The sequence below is a fragment of the Oncorhynchus masou genome, unplaced genomic scaffold (assembly GCF_036934945.1).
Source record: "Oncorhynchus masou masou isolate Uvic2021 unplaced genomic scaffold, UVic_Omas_1.1 unplaced_scaffold_1705, whole genome shotgun sequence".
NCBI lineage: Eukaryota > Metazoa > Chordata > Actinopteri > Salmoniformes > Salmonidae > Oncorhynchus > Oncorhynchus masou.
The window spans coordinates 23,765-38,775 of NW_027007210.1; positions in this window are offsets into that span (position 1 = coordinate 23,765).

A 15,011-nucleotide genomic window follows, 5' to 3' on the forward strand; every position below is an offset into this window, starting at 1 on the left:
CCCTCCTGTCTCAGCCTCCAGTATATATGCTGCAGTAGTTTATGTGTCGGGGGGCTTGGGTCAGTTTGTTATATCTGGAGTACTTCTCCTGTCCAATTCGGTGTCCTGTGTGAATCTAAGTGTGCGTTCTCTAATTCTCTCCTTCTCTCTCTGTTTCTCTCTCTCGGAGGACCTGAGCCCTAGGACCATGCCCCAGGACTACCTGACATGATGACTCCTTGCTGTCCCCAGTCCACCTGGCCGTGCTGCTGCTCCAGTTTCAACTGTTCTGCCTTATTATTATTCGACCATGCTGGTCATTTATGAACATTTGAACATCTTGGCCATGTTCTGTTATGATCTCCACCCGGCACAGCCAGAAGAGGACTGGCCACCCCACATAGCCTGGTTCCTCTCTAGGTTTCTTCCAAGGTTTTGGCCTTTCTAGGGAGTTTTTCCTAGCCACTGTGCTTCTACACCTGCATTGCTTGCTGTTTGGGGTTTTAGGCTGGGTTTCTGTACAGCACTTTGAGATATCAGCTGATGTACGAAGGGCTATATAAATACATTTGATTTGATTTGATAGTACAGTGGGTGGAGGGTGGGACAGTACAGTGGGTGGAGGGGAGGAGAACAGTACAGTGGGTGGAGGGGGGACAGTAGAGTGGGTGGAGGGGAGGAGGACAGTACAGTGGGTGGAGGGGGGGAGGACAGTACAGTGGGTGGAGGGGAGGAGGACAGTACAGTGGGTGGAGGGGGGGAGGACAGTACAGTGGGTGGAGGGGGGACAGTACAGTGGGTGGAGGGGGGGACAGTACAGTGGGTGGAGGGTGGGACAGTACAGTGGGTGGAGGGGGGAGAACAGTACAGTGGGTGGATGGGGGGACAGTACAGTGGGTGGAGGGGGGACAGTACAGTGGGTGGAGGGGAGGAGGACAGTACAGTGGGTGGAGGGGAGAGAGAGAGAGAGACCCCACTCTCTCTCACTGGGTTTTGAGAATCCCAGTTATGTGATTTTCCCTTAATTTGTTTTTATTTATGTCCATTATATATTTAGTCAGTCATTTGCTTAATTCCGGTTAACAAGACTGTGGTGCCAGTCTAGCAGGAGGGCTGCTTCTCTGTCTCATCTGAAAAAACACAACTGTGGTCACACACACAGACACACACACAGACACACACACAGACAGACACACACACAGACACACAGACAGACACACACACACACACACACACACACACACAGACACACACACAGACACACAGACAGACACATACACAGACACACACACACACACAGACACACACACACACAGACACACACACAGACACACACACACAGACACACACACAGACACACAGACAGACTCACACACAGACACACACACAGACACACAGACACAGACACACACACAGACACATACACAGACACACACACAGACACACACACACACACAGACACACACACAGACACACACACAGACACACACACACAGACACACACAGAGACACACACACACACAGACACACACAGAGACACACACACAGACACACACACAGACACACACACAGACACACACACAGACACACAGACACACAGACAGACACACACACAGACAGTACAGTGGGTGGAGGGGAGAGAGAGAGAGACAGTGGCTTTGTATAAAAGTGTGTGCTAAATGGTATATATTCTATATATTATATTTTAATTATTATAATATTCTATATATTATATTATAATTATTATAATAGTCTATATATTGTCATTATATGGTAACTGCTGTGTCAGATGGTAAACAGGTCATTAGAGGTGAACATTGTTCATGTCTTTGTGTGGGTAAAACAAGGTTTTAGGATTTAGGACTGACCGGGGACTGATTTAATTTCTCTGATTCTCCCAGGCGTCTAACAAGTCAGACCCTTTGGGTTGGCACAGCGGGAGGTTTTCCTATGTTAGGGTACTGTTCTGATAGACACAGAATCACCAGCTGGGTTACAGAATACTCAAACCGTTAGAATGAGATCAATCCCACAGATTACGCAAACCGTTAGAATGAGATCAATCCCACAGATTACTCAAACCGTTAGAATGATATCAATCCCACAGATTACTCAAACCGTTAGAATGATATCAATCCCACAGAATACTCAAACCGTCAGAATGATATCAATCCCACAGATTACTCAAACCGTTAGAATGATATCAATCCCACAGATTACTCAAACCGTTAGAATGATATCAATCCCACAGAATACTCAAACCGTCAGAATGATATCAATCCCACAGAATACTCAAACCGTTAGAATGAGATCAATCCCACAGATTACTTAAACCGTTAGAATGAGATCAATCCCACAGATTACTCAAACCGTTAGAATGATATCAATCCCACAGAATACTCAAACCTTTAGAACGAGATAAATCTCACAGATGACTTTTAATATACTGTACATGATGTAATACAGTCACTGTCAGACCATTTAGTTAAGCCTGCTCTGATATAACGCCATCATTCAATTGAATCTTATCGGTTAATATGTGGCCTGTTCAGGACGACAGATTTTCTGTTCACATGATTCTGTGTAGTTCACATGGACAAACAATACTGTGTGGGGATTCCCGTGCAGTCAGAGAGGGTAAAGACCATGTTTCTATATTTCAAACAACGCCACAAGAAATGTAAACAGACGCTCAACAAAATATAAACACATCTCTCTTTCTTGCGATATGTAGAACCCACAACGGTTCTTCGGCTGTCCCCATAGGAGAACCCTTTTCGAAGAACCCTTTTCGGTTCCAGGTAGAACCCTCTTTCTCTTTCTCTCTTTCTTTCTCTTTCTTTCTCTCTTTCTTTCTTTCTTTCTTTCTCTCTTTCTTTCTTCCTATCTCTCCATATATATTTATATATCTATCTGTCTGTATGTCTGTCTGTCTCTCTCCTTCTCGCTCTCTCTTAACCATAGTGTGTGTGTGTGTGTGTGTGTGTGTGTGTGTGTGTGTGTGTGTGTGTGTGTGTGTGTGTGTGTGTGTGTGTGTGTGTGTGTGTGTGCGTGCGTGCGTGCGTGCGTGCGTGCGTGTGTGTGATTAGTACTTAATATGGGAAGGTTACGGCAGCAGCAGTGTTTTTAGTCAGGTATTTTCCACTGCATCACGTTTCCTACAACATGCTAAACAACCCCGGTGAACTTGTAATGTGTCATTTCACAATGTTGATTTACACACTCAGGCTGCCGATTCGTAGGGGATTCCACTGGGAACATTGTATAGGATGGTTGGGCCGCTGCCCTGGCTGGATATTAAACATGCACAGACACAGCCTTTCTCCATGTGAGTCACTGTGACAGTCACTCCATTAGAGACAACACCAGCAGGTCATTACCAGCCGCAGAGTGACCCAGTGTACAGTAATACTACTGTAGTAATACTACTGTACCACACTACTACTGTAGTAATACTACTGTGGTAATACATAGTACTACACTACTACTGTAATACTACTGTAGTAATACTACTGTACCACACTACTACTGTAGTAATACTACTGTACTACACTACTACTGTAATACTACTGTACTACACTACTACTGTAATACTACTGTACTACACTACTACTGTAGTAATACTACTGTACTACACTACTACTGTAATACTACTGTGGTAATACTACTGTACTACACTACTGCTGTAATACTACTGTACCACACCACTACTGTAGTAATACTACTGTACTACACTACTACTGTAATACTACTGTACTACACTACTACTGTAGTAATACTACTGTGGTAATACATAGTACTACACTAACTGGACTGTAATACTACTGTACTAATACTACTGTACTACACTACTACTGTAGTAATACTACTGTACTACACTACTACTGTAATACTACTGTACCACACTACTACTGTAGTAATACTACTGTACTACACTACTACTGTAATACTACTGTGGTAATACATAGTACTACATAGTACTACACTAACTGGACTGTAATACTACTGTACTACACTACTACTGTAGTAATACTACTGTACCACACTACTACTGTAGTAATACTACTGTACTACACTACTACTGTAATACTACTGTACCACACTACTACTGTAGTAATACTACTGTAGTAATACTACTGTACTACACTACTACTGTAGTAATACTACTGTAGTAATACTACTGTACTACACTACTACTGTAGTAATACTACTGTACCACACTACTACTGTAGTAATACTACTGTACTACACTACTACTGTAGTAATACTACTGTACTACACTAATACTGTAGTAATACTACTGTACCACACCACTACTGTAGTAATACTACTGTACCACACTACTACTGTAATACTACTGTGGTAATACATAGTACTACACTAACTGGACTGTAATACTACTGTAGTAATACTACTGTACCACACTACTACTGTAGTAATACTACTGTACCACACTACTACTGTAGTAATACTACTGTACCACACTACTACTGTAATACTACTGTGGTAATACTACTGTACTACACTACTACTGTAGTAATACTACTGTACTACACTACTACTGTAGTAATACTACTGTACTACACTACTACTGTAATACTACTGTGGTAATACATAGTACTACACTAACTGGACTGTAATACTACTGTAGTAATACTACTGTACCACACTACTACTGTAGTAATACTACTGTACCACACTACTTCTGTAGTAATACTACTGTACCACACCACTACTGTAGTAATACTACTGTACTACACTACTACTGTAATACTACTGTGGTAATACATAGTACTACATAGTACTACACTAACTGGACTGTAATACTACTGTACTACACTACTACTGTAGTAATACTACTGTACTACACTAACTGGACTGTAATACTACTGTAGTAATACATAGTACACTAACTGAACTGTAATACTACTGTAGTAATACTACTGTACTACACTAACTGAACTGTAATACTACTGTAGTACTACTACTGTAGTAATACTACTGTACCACACTAACTGGACTGTAATACTACTGTAGTACTACTACTGTACTACACTACTACTGTAGTAATACTACTGTACTACACTAACTGGACTGTAATACTACTGTAGTAATACTACTGTAGTAATACTACTGTACTACACTACTACTGTAATACTACTGTACCACACTACTACTGTAGTAATACTACTGTACTACACTACTACTGTAGTAATACTACTGTACCACACTACTACTGTAGTAATACTACTGTACTACACTACTACTGTAATACTACTGTACCACACTACTACTGTAGTAATACTACTGTAGTAATACTACTGTACTACACTACTACTGTAGTAATACTACTGTAGTAATACTACTGTACTACACTACTACTGTAGTAATACTACTGTACCACACTACTACTGTAGTAATACTACTGTACTACACTACTACTGTAGTAATACTACTGTACTACACTAATACTGTAGTAATACTACTGTACCACACCACTACTGTAGTAATACTACTGTACCACACTACTACTGTAATCCTACTGTGGTAATACATAGTACTACACTAACTGGACTGTAATACTACTGTAGTAATACTACTGTACCACACTACTACTGTAGTAATACTACTGTACCACACTACTACTGTAGTAATACTACTGTACCACACTACTACTGTAATACTACTGTGGTAATACTACTGTACTACACTACTACTGTAGTAATACTACTGTACTACACTACTACTGTAGTAATACTACTGTACTACACTACTACTGTAATACTACTGTGGTAATACATAGTACTACACTAACTGGACTGTAATACTACTGTAGTAATACTACTGTACCACACTACTACTGTAGTAATACTACTGTACCACACTACTACTGTAGTAATACTACTGTACCACACCACTACTGTAGTAATACTACTGTACTACACTACTACTGTAATACTACTGTGGTAATACATAGTACTACATAGTACTACACTAACTGGACTGTAATACTACTGTACTACACTACTACTGTAGTAATACTACTGTACTACACTAACTGGACTGTAATACTACTGTAGTAATACTACTGTACCACACTACTACTGTAGTAATACTACTGTACTACACTAACTGAACTGTAATACTACTGTAGTACTACTACTGTAGTAATACTACTGTACCACACTAACTGGACTGTAATACTACTGTAGTACTACTACTGTACTACACTACTACTATAGTAATACTACTGTACTACACTACTACTGTAGTAATACTACTGTACAACACTAACTGGACTGTAATACTACTGTAGTAATACTACTGTAGTAATACTACTGTACTACACTACTACTGTAGTAATACATAGTACACTACACTAACACTACTGCAGTTCACTGACTGGACTCCCTCTGGCCTTGACCAGAGCACCAGGGAGAAGAAGAGAAGAAGAAGAGAAGAGGAGAAGAAGAGAAGAGAAGAAGAGGAGAAGAAGAGAAGAAGAGGAGAAGAAGAGAAGAGAAGAAGAGAAGAAGAGGAGAAGAAGAGAAGAAGAGAAGAGGGCCTTAAATAAATGGACGGAAGGGTGGAGTTGGGTGAGAAGAAAACCAATTTGCTTACTTGGCGATTTATCTGTAATGTTGTTTTGAATTATTCTCTGCCCTGCCCACTGGAACAACATGTGGTTCAAATAACTGGCCCTGTCAGGCCCCTTGCAGACCCCTCAGGCCTAACACTCATTAGAGAGAGAGAGAGAGAGAGAGAGAGAGAGAGAGAGAGAGAGAGAGAGAGAGAGAGAGAGAGGGGAATGTAGAGGGAAATGGAGGGAGCGGAGCGAGAGAGAGAGAGACAGAAACACAATTAGACCCAACCAAATCATGGAAAAACTAAAAGATAATTTCCTGACATATTGGAAAGAATTAACAAAAAAGAAACCTAAGGAAAGCTTTGACTATGTACAGACTCAGTGAGCATAGCCTTGCTATTGAGAAAGGCCGCCGTAGGCAGACATGGCTCTCAAGATAAAACAGGCTATGTGCACACTGCCCACAAAATGAGATAGAAACCGAGCTGCACTTCCTAACCTCCTGCCAAATGTTTGACAATATTAGAGACAAATATTTCCCTCAGATTACACAGATCCACAAAGAATTAGAAAACAAATCCAATTTTGATAAACTCCCATATCTACTGGGTGAAATACCACAGTGTGACATCACAGCAGCAAGATGTGTGACCTGTTGCCACAAGAAAAGGGCAACCAGTGAAGAACAAACACCATTGTAAACACAACCCATATTTATGTTTATTTATTTTCCCTTTTGTACTTTGTAACTATTTGCACATCATTACAACACTGTATATAGATATAATATGACATTTGACATGTAGTATCATGTAGTAACCAAAAAAGTGTTAAAAAGTGTTAAACAAATCACAATATATTTGCAAATGAATCAGCATCATTTTTATGGATGTACAGTTGAAGTCGGAAGTTTAGATATATTTAGGTTGGAGTCATTAAAACCCGTTTTTCAACCACTCCACAAATTTCTTGTTAACAAACTATAGTTTTGGCAAGTCGGTTAGGACATCTAATTTGTGCATGACACAAGTCATTTTTCCAACAATTGTTTACAGACAGATTATTTCACTTATAATTCACTGTATCACAATTTCAGTGGGTCAGAAGTTTACATACACCATATTGACTGTGCCTTTAAACAGCTTGGAAAATTCCAGAAAATGATGTCATGGCTTTATAAGCTTCTGATAGGCTAACAAACATCATCTGTTAATTGGAGTACCTGTGGATGTATTTCAAGGCCTACCTTCAAACTCAGTGCCTCTTTGCTTGACATCATGGAAAAATCAAAACAAGTCAGCCAAGACCTCAGAAAAAAATGTGTATCAAACACTAACGAATATACACTAATTAGAATACACTAACTAACATACACTAACGAATATACACTAATTAGAATACACTAACTAGCATACACTAACTAATATACACTAATTAGAATACACTAACTAACATACACTAACTAATATACACATTTTAGAATACACTAACTAACATACACTAACTAATATACACTAACTAGGATACACTAACTAACATGCACTAACTAATATACACTAATTAGAATACACTAACTTATATACACTAACTAACATACACTAACTAATATACACTAATTAGAATACACTAACTAACATACACTAACTAATATACACTAATTAACATACACTAACTTATATACACTAACTAACATACACAAACTAATATACACTAACTAACACACTAACTAATATACACTAACTAACATACACTAACTAACATACACTAACTTACCATGTGTAACATACACTAACTAATATACACTAACTAACATACACTAACTAATATACATTAACTAACATACACTAACTAACATAAATACACTAACTAACATACACTAACTTACCATGTGTAACATACACTAACTAATATACACTAACTAATATACATGAACTAATATACACTATCAAACATACACTAACTAATATACACTATCAAACATACACTAACTAATATACACTAACTAATATACACTAACTAATATACACTAACTAATATACACTAACTAATATACACTCTGTAAGATACTGTATATTCATCTCATACTGTATGTAGGTGGCATCATTCACAGCCTGTGGGGTGAATAACAGCCTGTGAGGTGAATAACAGCCTGTGGGGTGAATAACAGCCTGTGGGGTGAATAACAGCCTGTGGGGTGAATAACAGCCTGAGGTGAATAACAGCCTGTGGGGTGAATAACAGCCTGAGGTGAATAACAGCCTGTGGTGAATAACAGCCTGAGGTGAATAACAGCCTGAGGTGAATAACAGCCTGAGGTGAATAACAGCCTGAGGGGTGAATAACAGCCTGTGAGGTGAATAACAGCCTGTGGGGTGAATAACAGCCTGTGGGGTGAATAACAGCCTGTGGGGTGAATAACAGCCTGAGGTGAATAACAGCCTGTGGGGTGAATAACAGCCTGTGGGGTGAATAACAGCCTGTGGGGTGAATAACAGCCTGGGGTGAATAAGGTGAATAACAGCCTGTGGGGTGAATAACAGCCTGTGGGGTGAATAACAGCCTGTGGGGTGAATAACAGCCTGAGGTGAATAACAGCCTGTGGGGTGAATAACAGCCTGTGGGGTGAATAACAGCCTGAGGTGAATAACAGCCTGTGGGGTGAATAACAGCCTGTGGGGTGAATAACAGCCTGAGGTGAATAACAGCCTGTGGGGTGAATAACAGCCTGTGGGGTGAATAACAGCCTGTGGGGTGAATAACAGCCTGGGGTGAATAACAGCCTGAGGTGAATAACAGCCTGAGGTGAATAACAGCCTGTGGGGTGAATAACAGCCTGTGGGGTGAATAACAGCCTGTGGGGTGAATAACAGCCTGTGGGGTGAATAACAGCCTGTGGGGTGAATAACAGCCTGTGGGGTGAATAACAGCCTGTGGGGTGAATAACAGCCTGTGGGGTGAATAACAGCCTGTGAGGTGAATAACAGCCTGTGGGGTGAATAACAGCCTGTGGGGTGAATAACAGCCTGTGGGGTGAATAACAGCCTGTGGGGTGAATAACAGCCTGTGGGGTGAATAACAGCCTGAGGTGAATAACAGCCTGTGAGGTGAATAACAGCCTGAGGTGAATAACAGCCTGAGGTGAATAACAGCCTGTGAGGTGAATAACAGCCTGAGGTGAATAACAGCCTGTGGGGTGAATAACAGCCTGTGGGGTGAATAACAGCCTGAGGTGAATAACAGCCTGTGGTGAATAACAGCCTGAGGTGAATAACAGCCTGTGAGGTGAATAACAGCCTGTGGTGAATAACAGCCTGTGGGGTGAATAACAGCCTGGGGTGAATAACAGCCTGTGGGGTGAATAACAGCCTGAGGTGAATAACAGCCTGAGGTGAATAACAGCCTGAGGTGAATAACAGCCTGTGAATAACAGCCTGGTGAATAACAGCCTGTGGTGAATAACAGCCTGAGGTGAATAACAGCCTGTGGGGTGAATAACAGCCTGTGAGGTGAATAACAGCCTGTGGGGTGAATAACAGCCTGAGGTGAATAACAGCCTGTGGTGAATAACAGCCTGAGGTGAATAACAGCCAGTGGGGGTGAATAACAGCCTGGGGTGAATAACAGCCTGTGGGGTGAATAACAGCCTGTGGGGTGAATAACAGCCTGTGAGGTGAATAAATAACAGCCTGAGGTGAATAACAGAATAACAGCCTGAGGTGAATAACAGCCTAACAGCCTGAGGTGGGGTGAATAACAGCCTGTAACAGCCTGGGTGAATAACAGCCTGAGGTGAATAACAGCCTGAGGTGAATAACAGCCTGTGGGGTGAATAACAGCCTGTGGGTGAATAACAGCCTGTGGGGTGAATAACAGCCTGAGGTGAATAACAGCCTGTGAATAACAGGTGAATAACAGCCTAACAGTGGGGTGAATAACAGCCTGAGGTGAACAACAGCCTGAGGTGAATAACAGCCTGTGAGGTGAATAACAGCCTGAGGTGAATAACAGCCTGTGGTGAATAACAGTGGGGTGAATAACAGCCTGAATAACAGGGGTGAATAACAGCCTGTGAGGTGAATAACAGCCTGAGGTGAATAACAGCCTGTGAGGTGAATAACAGCCTGAGGTGAATAACAGCCTGAGGTGAATAACAGCCTGAGGTGAATAACAGCCTGAGGTGAATAACAGCCTGTGGTGAATAACAGCCTGTGAGGTGAATAACAGCCTGAGGTGAATAACAGCCTGGGTGAATAACAGCCTGAGGTGAATAACAGCCTGAGGTGAATAACAGCCTGAGGTGAATAACAGCCTGAGGTGAATAACAGCCTGAGGTGAATAACAGGTGAATAACAGCCTGTAACAGCCTGAGGTGAATAACAGCCTGAGGTGAATAACAGCCTGAGGTGAATAACAGCCTGTGGGGTGAATAACAGCCTGAGGTGAATAACAGCCTGAGGTGAATAACAGCCTGAGGTGAATAACAGCCTGTGGGGTGAATAACAGCCTGAGGTGAATAACAGCCTGAGGTGAATAACAGCCTGAGGTGAATAGCCTGTGGGGTGAATAACAGCCTGAGGTGAATAACAGCCTGAGGTGAATAACAGCCTGAGGTGAATAACAGCCTGAGGTGAATAACAGCCTGAGGTGAATAACAGCCTGAGGTGAATAACAGCCTGAGGTGAATAACAGCCTGAGGTGAATAACAGCCTGTGGGGTGAATAACAGCCTGTGAGGTGAATAACAGCCTGTGGGGTGAATAACAGCCTGTGAGGTGAATAACAGCCTGTGGGGTGAATAACAGCCTGTGGGGTGAATAACAGCCTGTGGGGTGAATAACAGCCTGTGGGGTGAATAACAGCCTGTAGGTGAATAACAGCCTGTGGGGTGAATAACAGCCTGTGGGGTGAATAACAGCCTGTGGGGTGAATAACAGCCTGAGGTGAATAACAGCCTGAGGTGAATAACAGCCTGAGGTGAATAACAGCCTGTGGTGAATAACAGCCTGAGGTGAATAACAGCCTGTGAGGTGAATAACAGCCTGTGAGGTGAATAACAGCCTGTGAGGTGAATAACAGCCTGTGAGGTGAATAACAGCCTGAGGTGAATAACAGCCTGTGAGGTGAATAACAGCCTGAGGTGAATAACAGCCTGTGAATAACAGGGGTGAATAACAGCCTGTGGGGTGAATAACAGCCTGGGGTGAATAACAGCCTGTGGGGTGAATAACAGCCTGTGAGGTGAATAACAGCCTGAGGTGAATAACAGCCTGTGAGGTGAATAACAGCCTAACAGTGAGGTGAATAACAGCCTGAGGTGAATGGGTGAATAACAGCCTGAGGTGAATAACAGCCTGAGGTGAATGTGAGGTGAATAACAGCCTGAGGTGAATAACAGCCTGAGGTGAATAACAGCCTGAGGTGAATAACAGCCTGAGGTGAATAACAGCCTGAGGTGAATAACAGCCTAACAGCCTGAGGTGAATAACAGCCTGTGGGGTGAATAACAGCCTGTGGGGTGAATAACAGCCTGAGGTGAATAACAGCCTGAGGTGAATAACAGCCTGAGGTGAATAACAGCCTGTGGTGAATAACAGCCTGAGGTGAATAACAGCCTGAGGTGAATAACAGCCTGAATAACAGCCTGAGGTGAATAACAGCCTGGGGTGAATAACAGCCTGAGGTGAATAACAGCCTGAGGTGAATAACAGCCTGAGGTGAATAACAGCCTGTGAGGTGAATAACAGCCTGTGGGGTGAATAACAGCCTGAGGTGAATAACAGCCTGAGGTGAATAACAGCCTGAGGTGAATAACAGCCTGAGGTGAATAACAGCCTGAGGTGAATAACAGCCTGAGGTGAATAACAGCCTGAGGTGAATAACAGCCTGTGAGGTGAATAACAGCCTGTGAGGTGAATAACAGCCTGTGAATAACAGGGTGAATAACAGCCTGTGAGGTGAATAACAGCCTGTGAACAACAGCCTGAGGTGAATAACAGCCTGTGAGGTGAATAACAGCCTGAGGTGAATAACAGCCTGAGGTGAATAACAGCCTGTGAGGTGAATAACAGCCTGTGAGGTGAATAACAGCCTGTGAGAGGTGAATAACAGCCTAACAGCCTGAGGTGAATAACAGCCTGAGGTGAATAACAGCCTGAGGTGAATAACAGCCTGTGGGGTGAATAACAGCCTGAGGTGAATAACAGCCTGGGGTGAATAACAGCCTGAGGTGAATAACAGCCTGAGGTGAATAACAGCCTGTGGTGAATAACAGCCTGAGGTGAATAACAGCCTGAGGTGAATAACAGCCTGAGGTGAATAACAGCCTGAGGTGAATAACAGCCTGAGGTGAATAACAGCCTGAGGTGAATAACAGCCTGAGGTGAATAACAGCCTGAGGTGAATAACAGCCTGAGGTGAATAACAGCCTGTGGGGTGAATAACAGCCTGAGGTGAATAACAGCCTGTGGGGTGAATAACAGCCTGTGAGGTGAATAACAGCCTGAGGTGAATAACAGCCTGAGGTGAATAACAGCCTGTGGTGAATAACAGCCTGAGGTGAATAACAGCCTGTGAGGTGAATAACAGCCTGTGGGGTGAATAACAGCCTGTGAGGTGAATAACAGCCTGAGGTGAATAACAGCCTGAGGTGAATAACAGCCTGTGGGGTGAATAACAGCCTGTGAGGTGAATAACAGCCTGTGGGGTGAATAACAGCCTGTGGGGTGAATAACAGCCTGTGAGGTGAATAACAGCCTGAGGTGAATAACAGCCTGAGGTGAATAACAGCCTGAGGTGAATAACAGCCTGAGGTGAATAACAGCCTGTGGGGTGAATAACAGCCTGTGGTGAATAACAGCCTGAGGTGAATAACAGCCTGAGGTGAATAACAGCCTGAGGTGAATAACAGCCTGAGGTGAATAACAGCCTGTGGGGTGAATAACAGCCTGAGGTGAATAACAGCCTGAGGTGAATAACAGCCTGTGAGGTGAATAACAGCCTGAGGTGAATAACAGCCTGAGGTGAATAACAGCCTGAGGTGAATAACAGCCTCAGGTGAATAACAGCCTGAGGTGAATAACAGCCTGAGGTGAATAACAGCCTGAGGTGAATAACAGCCTGGGGTGAATAACAGCCTGTGAGGTGAATAACAGCCTGAGGTGAATAACAGCCTGAGGTGAATAACAGCCTGAGGTGAATAACAGCCTGAGGTGAATAACAGCCTGTGGGGTGAATAACAGCCTGTGGGGTGAATAACAGCCTGTGGGGTGAATAACAGCCTGAGGTGAATAACAGCCTGAGGTGAATAACAGCCTGAGGTGAATAACAGCCTGTGGGGTGAATAACAGCCTGTGTGGTGAATAACAGCCTGTGGGGTGAATAACAGCCTGAGGTGAATAACAGCCTGAGGTGAATAACAGCCTGTGGGGTGAATAACAGCCTGTGGGGTGAATAACAGCCTGAGGTGAATAACAGCCTGTGGGGTGAATAACAGCCTGTGGGGTGAATAACAGCCTGAGGTGAATAACAGCCTGTGGGGTGAATAACAGCCTGTGGGGTGAATAACAGCCTGAGGTGAATAACAGCCTGTGGGGTGAATAACAGCCTATAAGGTGAATAACAGCCTGAGGTGAATAACAGCCTGTGGTGAATAACAGCCTGAGGTGAATAACAGCCTGAGGTGAATAACAGCCTGTGGGGTGAATAACAGCCTCAGGTGAATAACAGCCTGTGGGGTGAATAACAGCCTGAGGTGAATAACAGCCTGAGGTGAATAACAGCCTGAGGTGAATAACAGCCTGAGGTGAATAACAGCCTGAGGTGAATAACAGCCTGTGGGGTGAATAACAGCCTGTGGTGAATAACAGCCTGAGGTGAATAACAGCCTGAGGTGAATAACAGCCTGTGAGGTGAATAACAGCCTGTGGGGTGAATAACAGCCTGAGGTGAATAACAGCCTGAGGTGAATAACAGCCTGAGGTGAATAACAGCCTGAGGTGAATAACAGCCTGTGGGGTGAATAACAGCCTGTGGGGTGAATAACAGCCTGTGGGGTGAATAACAGCCTGTGAGGTGAATAACAGCCTGTGGGGTGAATAACAGCCTGAGGTGAATAACAGCCTGAGGTGAATAACAGCCTGAGGTGAATAACAGGTGAATAACAGCCTGTGGGGTGAATAACAGCCTGAGGTGAATAACAGCCTGAGGGTGAATAACAGCCTGAGGTGAATAACAGCCTGAGGTGAATAACAGCCTGTGGTGAATAACAGCCTGTAAGGTGAATAACAGCCTGAATAACAGGGGTGAATAACAGCCTGTGGGGTGAATAACAGCCTGTGGTGAATAACAGCCTGTGGGGTGAATAACAGCCTGTGGGGTGAATAACAGCCTGTGGGGTGAATAACAGCCTGTGGGGTGAATAACAGCCTGAGGTGAATAACAGCCTGAGG